The sequence below is a fragment of the Lonchura striata genome, chromosome 7, assembly GCF_050655825.1.
Source record: "Lonchura striata isolate lonStrDom1 chromosome 7, ASM5065582v1, whole genome shotgun sequence".
NCBI classification, from domain to species: Eukaryota; Metazoa; Chordata; class Aves; order Passeriformes; family Estrildidae; genus Lonchura; species Lonchura striata.
The window spans coordinates 14,205,839-14,216,637 of NC_140709.1; the positions used below are offsets into that span (position 1 = coordinate 14,205,839).

The 10,799-nt window shown below is 41.4% G+C and overlaps 1 long non-coding RNA gene across 1 annotated transcript in view; it reads right to left on the reverse strand.

The window, feature by feature from the left end:
• LOC146766889 (uncharacterized) overlaps window positions 1–10,799 on the reverse strand; it is a 50,478-nt gene that overhangs the window by 8,475 nt on the left and 31,204 nt on the right. The window contains exon 2 of the long non-coding RNA XR_014956504.1: window positions 307–2,406. This is a non-coding gene — a long non-coding RNA (uncharacterized LOC146766889). The remainder of the gene's footprint in view (window positions 1–306; window positions 2,407–10,799) is intronic.

Genomic DNA, 10,799 nt, shown 5'->3' on the forward strand with positions numbered 1-10,799 from the left:
GAATATGAGCCATTCCCCACTATAATTCTGGTAAACAGCAAAGCAAAAAACTATCACAAAAACTGAAACACTCTAAGGGCTTAAATCAAAAGTATTAGTCAGACCAAGGTTGGGGTGATGAGTTAAAATGGAACTTCTTATTATTTCTGCTTTCTTTCCGTAAAATGAAACGGAAAAAGGAGAAAGATATTCCACAATGGAGGAATTTCTTGTCACGTTGAGTTTGCAGGGCCAAGAAAGCTCTGTGCTCTTCAGCAAATGAGACCAGAGACCAGTCCTCATTTTCTTTAGAGGGAAATGGCTTACCTTGAATGCCTTCACAGAAAGCTGCCTTCCCTCAAACATACCCACAAAGTCCTCCAAAATAGTGTAGTCTTTAAAGTCTGCTGAGTGTCAGGTACCCCCACAGAAACTACAGACTAGGCTGAGTCAACATGGCAGAAATTGGTGTGTATTAACAAGAGCTCACTTATTTACCCTCCAGTTACAACAACAAATCACAACCCATTTTCATCAGACAGCTGTCCATGCTTTTGTGAAAATTAAGACCTGACCATTGGCCCCTGCCTTTCAGGGGCAAACATGACTCAGTAGATTTGTTTCACATGTCTCCCTTGATTTCATTCATACACTTAAATTGCCCTCCTTCAGTCCTCTCACCTGAGAGACAAGCTGTCACCCTTCAGAGCTGAGATGGCCAAGGTACAAGCTACAGTCTTCCTTTCAGTAATTATCCAGGGAATAATACTTGAGTTACACACTCTTCAAGTCAGTAGGTTGGTACAAAAAGAATCCCACAAATAGAGACTGCAGTGGGATAACAAGAATGAAACACATAACAGTTCTGGTAACTAAGAGCTATGACTGCCTGCACTTGTGATGATTTTCTATCACTGGGAGACCTGGAATCAAGACTGGACAGCTTTTCTAGTCAAGATGTTGATGATGACAAGAGTCAGTACAGTGAAGCAATCTGGTCGATCAAACACAAAATATCAGATTGTTACAGCAAGGGGTTTTGACCTTCTGAATTAAGAAACAGACCAGAAGATTAAAAGACATAAAACAATCTGGAAATTACCCCCTTAGAGCACACATGCTCTGACAACATTAGTTCCAGGTGTTTCCATCTGCTCAGTCTTCCAAGCTGTTATTCCCAGCGTGGACAGCATTTCCCTGTGCCCATGTTAATGGCAAACTTCTCCAAGCTGACTCATCTAGAGCCACAAACCACAGGCCAGCCCAGCTGGAGCCAAAGCTTCCACTCCAGCACAGCTGCCTGATGTGATGCTCCCAGCAAAGGCTGATTGCATCACGCTGCTGTGTCTACCAGCAAATGCCAAACTGGTTTCCAGTAATTCCTCATGATCCACTTGTATTTGAAACCTGAATTCTTCCATGTTCCCAGCACAAAGAGGAGTTTGGAGGGAGAGATGAGATTCTGCCTGAGAAGGAAGCATCAGCTCTCTCCAGGGCTTTGAGCCTGTGCTTACCTAGAGGTTGATGGCCATTGATACCAGCTGTCAGTGAGCTTGCTGCCTCGTTCATTTCTTTGTAGTTGTTCCAGTGGCTTCCTGTACCAATTGCTCTGGAACAGTCTAAAGCTGACTTCAAATGAAATCCCAGAAAGCCCAGAGACAACCCCCTTTCAAAGAGACATCCATCAATTGCAGGTATTAATAGACTCATAGAATGGTTGGGTCAGAAGGGAACTTAAAGATGATTTTGCAGGGACACCTTCCACCAGAGCAGGAAGATCAGGCTGCTCACACACACATGCGGTGCCTACCGCAATACTTGCAGTGTGGGGGGTTTGCTTGGGCTGGCCAGAAAATTTTTTCTCAGTGAATGGGGGACAAGAATGATGGCCTATTTTACTTACAGCTTCTATATTTTCCTTGCTGTTTTGGTATGGCAGTTTGATTCATTGCCAAGAAGATCCCTGCTCGAGCACTCAAATCACGCTGCCTTGGACATACATCCCTCCAACACAAAACCCAAGTTTTAATTACCAAGCAGGCAAAGCACTTCAGAGAGCCAGCAAAGCCCACCCCTGCTGAGCCCAGCTGTGGATATGGTGTTGTTTTGGACTCTTTTCTACAGTCATACCTACAATAAACTTCTTTCCTCAATTCAGTGATGACTCCAGAAAGAATTACTGGGACATTTTTTGGCCTGGCATGAGCCAGGGTATGATCACATTGTGAGCACACCTGCTTACTGGTAAAGAACAGCACCACATTGCAGAGCATGAAGCTGCCATAGTTTAGTACTTACACATCCTTTGGCATGTTTTTCCTCATTGATGCTCCAACCCAGGGTGACTGTGAATGCAGATCCATTTCATCGTTGAAGGAAGTTTCCAATTCCTTTTCTTTATGAAGCTGTTTATTTAGTAATCTCAGACTAAGTTATCACAGGGAATTGTGTTTGCACAGGGAAAAAAAACAAATAAACAAAATATGAGCCAGTTTCCTTTATTGCTGAAATCAACCTTAGTACTAATGACAGGATGTTTTCTCTTATTTCCAGACCTAGTACAGTAGAAATAAGATGAACAGCAGCTCCTACAACATCACCCTAAGAAACCACTCAAGGTAGCTATTATTTTTATCTTTTAAAAGCCTAATTAACTTAATTATTAAGTAGGTAAATATTAGGTAAATACAGCAATTATGAATTCACAAAAGCACTCAGGTTATCATATTCTATTGGCTTACCACAACTGTATTTTCAGTGACCTCAATGTAATGTGAATTCATACCAGTTTACTTAACCTGAAAAACAAAGCTGGAAGTAAAAAAAAAAAAACCCTGCTTTTATGGAGTGCATTAACTGTTTTAAATATCAAAGCATTTTTTCTTTCAATATCTTTAAACCCATTCCAAGAATAATAAATTGACACATCAATCTTATTGTTATGGAGCCTACTTAGCAAAAAAATATAGAGGATCACAAAAATGTTGCTGGGATGGGACCTCTGGAGGTCACCTAGTCCTACCTACTACTGAGCACATAAGCTGTGTCTTTATTTAGCCCCAAAATGCCTGTTCTGACTCTGGTGCATGCCTACAAAACAGCAAGGCAGGGCAAACTGAGTCTCCATGCTCAGGAGGAGGATCAGTGAGGAGGACAGAGCTGAACCCCAGGCAGCAGGGACGTGCCTGGGACCTGCCCTCAGTGCCCTCTTCTGTACTGGCAAATCTCACTCACTGTCCTGAGACAGTTTGTAAGAACTGATAGGAGCATCCTTTTCCATACCAGCAGAGATTCCACAAAACCAGGCAATATGCAGTGCATCTTGCCAGCAGCTAATCCCATTCTTTAGACACCAGGTCCCCCCAAAAATAAAAAAAAATGCTTGAGACATTCTTGTTTATTTGATCCACACATGCCAGAGCAGCTGTGTGTGGGCACACCATGCCTCTCAGATCATTGCAAACTAATTAAGGGCTTTCTTCACCACATGGATAATTATTATTATTCAAAATGCATTGATTCATTAAAGAATTTGGCTCAGACACAATAACTCCCTTACTCCTGGGTAAGGAGGCTCTTGTATAGCTCAGCCTTAGCTTCTGATCCTTTCCACTAGAGTTTCAGTGTCTGATTATCCTCAGGGTGCATCCTTATGAATTCTTGCTCTTAGACAAAGCTGTACTAGAGAAGATAGACATAAAGTATAGTTTCTAGAAGGAACAGCAGCAATTATGCCTAATTTTTCCAAAGATTTCTACATTCAAGGAAATCAGTTTTGAACTTCCCTGGGAGTCAAGCTTCCAAAAATTAAGGCCCAAGCTAATAAGAAAGATTAATACCATGTAGTACTGAAAATCCCAAGGGAATGTCATGTCATCTTGTCCAACTCCCTGCATAATGCAAATGAGATAATTCCATCTAGTACTCAGAGTGGCATGAAAGCACATTGTCCAAAAGGCTGCTTGCCCTGATTTGAAAACTTCAAAAGAGACCAAATCCATACAAGGCTAAAAAATTCCTCTCCATCATTTCAGAGAAAGATGGGAGATGTGGACTAAATTCTGCTTCATCCTATGCTTCACACTTGACTGCTGCTCAGTTTAGCCAAGGGATTTGGCTAATTTCCAAGACAAGGAAGTCAAGGTCCACAGATGGTGTATTTGCAAATATCTATAAAATCAACCCCCTCTAAGTAATGCATTACTTGGGCAACCCTTTGTGTCTGTCTCCTTTTGTCCCTGTAAGAGGAGTTAATTTGGCTTCTTTCTCATTTTTACTAACATACAAGCACTAGAAGTTAGACTAAAATAGTTATTTTAGAGTTAGACAAGACCTGTATTTTTCTACACCATCACTCATCTCTTGCTCACTCTCCCACTTGCATCTTGAATCCATACCAGTCACCTTTACACCTATTTTAACACAGAAGTGTCAGAAGTTTCTCATCCAAACAACAGCCTCACCTTACAGGTATCCAACTAGGAGTCCCAACAACTGTCCACATCTTCAATTCTGAAGAGCAGAGCCATTTATACCAAGGAGCTCAAGAACATAACGTTCAGTTCCTTTACATTTTGCACATCCTAGCAATATGCCTCATTCCTGAAGGCACATATTTTTCCTCAATTAAACATGAAAGTTGTTCAAGCCCAAAGATAACCCTTAATTATAGCTTTGAATGCACTTGTTAGAATTACCTCCTTGCTCATCTTGGGGAAGTATAATAAGAAGTAACATGATAATATGCAGTGTTGTAGTTTTGGAGTAATTGCCTAGTATGCATGAACTCTGTGAGGCCTTTTCCAATTACATTTGTAGCTTGCTAATGTTTGGGGATTTTCCAGGATAAATTACGTTAATTGTGTTCCTTGGATCTGTTTTCCACAAAAAGCCCAATAAACAGCAAGAAGAGGGAGGGAGAGAATTAAGTGGCAGAGTTAATTAGATTAGGCTTGTGCTGTAGTGTAGCAGGAAGATTCCACTAAATCCTATAATAGGCCCTAATGAGGATTTTATCATGCTTGTTAAACGGGTCATTTAGTTGTGTGACGGGGCCGCTGAGTGCAATGCAAAAACTGGTTAATAAAAAAAAAAAATATTTTAATTGCACACACAGGCAAAGCAGTGTCAAAAAAATCCAGCCAAATGGAATAGACTCCAACCAAACATGGGAAAAGCTTTGCAGTTCCTGAAGTGGTGAACATGTACTGTGATTAGGCCACTTAATTTTCCTTGACTGGCATAAAAATTAATGCTTCATGAGTGATTCACACTGAGGAACTTTAATAATCCAGATTTATGAAAACAAAAATTACATTTTTCTTCTTTATTTGTTGTCTTGTTTTGGTTTGGTTTTTTTTTTTTGTTGTTTGTTTTGTTTTGGTTTTGGTTTTTTTTGCCTTTTTTTTTACTGAGTGTACAAAAATGAATGTAGATCTGATTGCTGTTGAACCATCTGTACCTGTCCCTCTTGTTAGTGTTTGTAGAAATTTCCATAACAGAGTCACTGGCTGTTCTGACTAAGCTCTTGCCAGGGATGGGATGAGGCAATCTTAGCATTTTGTTTTCAGGCAGCAGAAACCACACAGAAAAATGAGAGTCCTGGAAAATGCACTCCATAGAGAACTCTTCCATTTCACTTTAATTTTTCATTCAAAGATAAAGGTCCTGGACGTCCTGCTTAGTACCAGGCACAAGAACCCATATATGTCCTGAATTTGCCAAGGGGCTTGAACATCCAATATTCTCTTGGTTTTCTGTTCTCTCACCCCTGAGACCAACTTGAAAAGACTAACCTTAAGCATGGAGACACACACTGAGGCTATGTTTAATGAACAAGAAGCAAATCTAGACCATCAGCAAAAAGAATGAAGGATACCTTTTGAACCACCTGCTTGTCAAGGTTCACTAATTCAAAATGAGACTCATAATAGGAGCTTAAAGGTCTCATATCTCCTGGAAGCCTGCAAGTGGTTGCTCACTAGAAGCTACTTTCTTTAGTGATGTGTAGCCTGCATATTTTCAGAGGCAGAGAACATCTCATCCCTAGCTGGTAGTTCAGCCCAAAGCTCACATAAACAATAAGAGATATCTCCTTTGTCTTGCTCTAACCTTTTTATTACTATTCCAATGCTCCCAGAGATGTTCTTGTGTGTTCGTGACTTCCTTCAGCATTCAGCTCAAGCAGCACAACCCCCCAGCTCACTGCCAGCCTGTCAGGGCTGCATCTCTGACACTTCCTTGCTTGTACTTGAAAACATCCATTTGTTTTCCCAAATGCAGGAAAGGTTTGATTTATATCAATCTCCATGGCGTGTGGCAGAGACCAGGTGGCAGCTGAGCAGAAGACCATGGTGACTCCCACCAGTCCAGCAAATGAGAGCCATTACCCCAAGCACCCCATGGTGACACACCAGCTGCTGTGCCTCCAGCACAGCTTGGTGGCACCCCCAGAGCACCAACACGGGACAGCAGGTCATCCATAAACGCCTCTTCCAGCACCCGCTGCTCTGGTGCCTCAACAACCAAACATCTGCTGGGGAAAATGAAAACAAGAAGTTCAACTCTTCCCTGCTTATTCATTCTACACTAGCAATTTTTCAACTTCTTTTGGTTTGCAGGGGTCTAAGCATATTCTAATGACAGCATGTGAGCCCCCCTGCAGTGATTCAAGCCAACTGCTAATCAACTTTATTTTCTTAGTTCCCATTTCAGGAATGTTCTATATGCTCTAGGAGACACAGAACTAGCTACAGATATAATATCATTGTCCTGATCACTTTCTAATAACATAACAAGTAAAATAAAAGTAAAAATACCTATCCAATAAGACATGACTATACCAGCCCACACACACCATTGGCCTTGTAATTGTACATGTGTCTGAACTTGTTTAAAATCTGTTTTATCTGTGACAAATACAATCCTTATAGAGCAGCTACTAGAATTTGCCAAATTTATGGCAGCTGCTTTATCTTCCTTCCTTGAGTCCTTCTTACAACAATCCTGTGCCATAGAAGCTCCCCAAAACTATGTAAACATTAAGTAGCTTTTACTGCTTTGCAAGATCTGTATTTTCATTGTATTAAATTCATTCATATCATTCTATTATCCTTTTTGTATGCTTAGTCTGTAGTCACTGAATTCCCTTCTCTGTGTTTCTCCAGCACTTGACATAATGGAGCCTGATCTATATCTGGATTTCCTCCACATTATGAACATGCAAATGTTAAAATGATGTTATCTTTTAGAAGTAGTTGCATTGTGGGCCAGCTGGGGTCACAAAGCTCTTAAAGATAAGGTGACTCCTGGATAAATAAACTAGCACTGCAGTTTGATTTCCTTGCTTCTTTGTCTTGAATTTTCAGAGCTATGTTCAGACAGATTACTATGGGCCACTTCTCCTGTCCATCAAGATATCTGAACAACCACGTCAGTCAACATGTAAAGTGATCCCTGTTTCTCACAGCCAGGATCCAATGTGCAACCTGTCAGTGATCCTGCAAAAAGTTCTAGCTCCTTCCTGCTCACAGTCTATTTCCTCAAAGTCACAATATCAGCAAGCACAGGGATGCTGAAGATTTAGGTGAGATAGCAGGTTAAAATCACACTGGTGGTCAAAGTCACAGCAATGCCAACCAGACAAGTAGGCCAATGTGCACTGAAAGGAGACCTAAGAGACTTTTAGATTCACCAGGCCTGCTGAAATGGTTAAAGCCAAGAACAGCCTCTGTTGCCTTATCAATAACCATGCTACATCTGTCATACGACAAGATACAGCTGCTTGTAATAGCTGGATAGCATTTTGCCCTTAATGTTTCATTGCATTTCACATTGCACAACTCAGTTTGCTACTCCCAGCTTGCAGAATTAATTTCACTTTACTGAATCATTTTGCCAAGGAAAGACTTCTGGTTTTCTTCATCTGCATATCAAAATTATCTGTCTATGGGTGCACACACATGTCTCTGACAATGTCCCTCAGATACACAACTGTGACTAAAAACACAGAAAAGACCAGGAAACACAAACTAACAAATGGTGACCTATGAAGAATATTCAAACAGTGGACACCAAACTGCTTAGAAGATGGGGAGAAGATTTGATAATGGTATTCAAATAAGTCATCCAGGGAGAGAAACCCTCTTGCTTTGACTCTAGAACTAGCTCTGCTTTGAAAATGAGACTGTTCACCCAACAGCTGCCCAACTCTGTGCTGTAACATCCCCTTGAGCTCACTAGAGCAAAAACAGTGGGTGTAAACTTCAGCAATGAAGATTTAAATTAGATATCAGGAGAATTAAGAACTAGGAAGCTGAGGCAAGTATGATAACTCTTGCAGAAGGATTTTATGAACCATGTAGAAAAACATCATCCTGGAACAGCCTCTGGGGTGGAGGGATAGGATTAGATGATCTATTGAGTCTCTGCTATACATCTGATATCTGTGATTTGACACATTTCCTAACAAAAGCTGGACAAGTAGGATGTACATGAAAGGAGTGCATTGCTTCACAGCAGAGCAGACTTCCCTTCCAATCAATGAGGCTCCCAGAGTGCAAAGTGCTGAAATAAACTCAAAATATTTTAATTGGCACCTTCCTTTGTTTAAACAATAAAGAAGTCATATGGGTCACTTCTGTTGTGGAGCAGCACAGACTGTCTGTCAGGCACAGGCAAGACTTGTATAACAACGAGATGGAAAATGCTGGCTTTATGTTCTCTGCTATTATACTTGCGACCTGGACTTCTCCCTTTTCTTCCTTTTTTTTTTCCCTCTCTCACTCTTGTTTTTTTTTCATCCTAATGCCCAGCCCTGAAAACATCCCAACTTGCCAAGTTCTCTTCCTACAGACAGCTGAAGCTGCTAATTGCAATCCCATCACTAAAGTGCAGACCTGCCCCTCATCTCTCCTGTACTATTCCTGTCTTTCCCTTGCAGTTAATGAAGTGTCTTACACTGTGGAGGGAGCAGTTTGTAGACCCAGCTTTCACCAAGATACTTACAGTGCTAGGCTCACAGCAAGGAATTAGAGCCAAAGCTCTCTAAAAATCCAAGGAAGAAAGAACTACCCACTGTTTTATAACCTGGGCAGACAGTGGGCTGCAAATACAAAGTGGCTGGGGAAGGCTCTGTTGCATGGATTGCTCTGGACGTTGCTGCCTCCCCTGAGACTCTTTGTTTGTTTAGTCCCTGATGCAGCACAGCAAGCCCATGCTCCAAGATTTATCTCTTTGCTTTTTGTCAAAAGGTCAAGAACACTCTGAGGATACAGCATGGCTTTTTCTTGAGAGGCAGAAGGAATATGCTTCCTGGGGAAAGAAAAATCCTTTGGCAGGGGAGTGTTGTTGTGCAGGGAGCTGACTTGCCTTTCAGCTCTGTTGCTGGAGGCTGGGGAAGCTACACTTGTGACACCCAGCAAACTGAGTGAGCTCCCTGACATGGCCCAACAGCCTGATGACACTCTTTCCTCCCCCAGCCTTCAATTTCCTGTGGTCTGGGGGTGCAAATGTTATTTTTTATCCAGGGTGTTGGGTTGGTTTGGAAGTTTATTTTTTCCAATAAGAAGTTGTACTGAATTAATCTTAAAACTGTGACCTGAATTAAACTGACTTGGAGCACTCTCTAAAATTCCCCCCCAAAGTGGTCATCACCATGTAAGGGGAGCAACTGTTCATAACCTGTCTTGAAAATCCAATGGTGATGGAGGATGGATGTCTCACAGCAGCATTAGTTTTAGCTACAAGGAACCAGAATTGCTTCCAGACTCTTTTGCCCACTCAGACTCACACAGGGAGTCACCTGGGAAAGAAAGAGGAGGGATAATTCCTAGGAATTAATACATTTTGTATATGTCATAACAGGTCCCTTACTGGCTTCCAGGATCCTTGCCTGTCTCTGCTGAGCCTATCTGCCCCTGCACCTCCTACACAAGTCCAGAGTTTGTACAGTATTTGGGCCCAGGGCACTGCATCCCATCAGTCAGAGTATTTATTTAAATACCTAACTGATGAAACTAAAATAAACCAAACACTGAGGCCCCAGGTGCTCTGGAGATTAATACATGGCTGCATTTATGTTAGCACCTGATTTCTCCAGAGATGGAAAACTGGCTCTCATCCCTGTCACAGCTGCCTCTGCTTTCTGTGTGGAGGATTGAAAAGGCCAAACCTCAAATAGGATTTCTAGGTCCAGGCTTGCAAACAAACCGACAAACACATGGGATTTTGAAAAAAAAAATAAAATAAAGATAGAGGAATACTGAATTGCTATTTGCTTCCTATTGTGCAGGGTTCATTTCTAAGTCTTACATCCAGCTATGAAAGCTGAAAGTTATTCACAGTCATCCCAGGGTTCACAGTTTAGCTACTTCCTAAGCAACTGGGAAAGAAGGCAAAGTAAAAGGTCATATGTGCTGTAGAGTAACCATACATGCAGAATTTCAAAGCACCTCTTCAGTCTCCACGGGAAATGCTTAGAAATCAACAAATTGCAACTGTTTAGAAATACTTTTACTTTATAAAAGTTTCTAGTCCATCCTTGTGTTCCTACATCCATCTATGTACATGTTTCTGGCAAACTCTTCTTGGGTTGAAACTTTTAAAATCTAACTGGTTGAATGTAACAGAACTTTGTGCTGAAAGTGGTCCCAACCATGGAAAGAAAGAGGCAGAATTCCTAGATGCACCCAGGTTGGTGGGGTAAGAATGAATCTTTGCCTTGCTTGTGATCACCAGGTGCTAAATCAGTATAAGAAAAGTGCTCCCAGCCCAAAAATTCTCACTTATTTCTGTTGGTGTGAATGAGGTGTATATCTCAC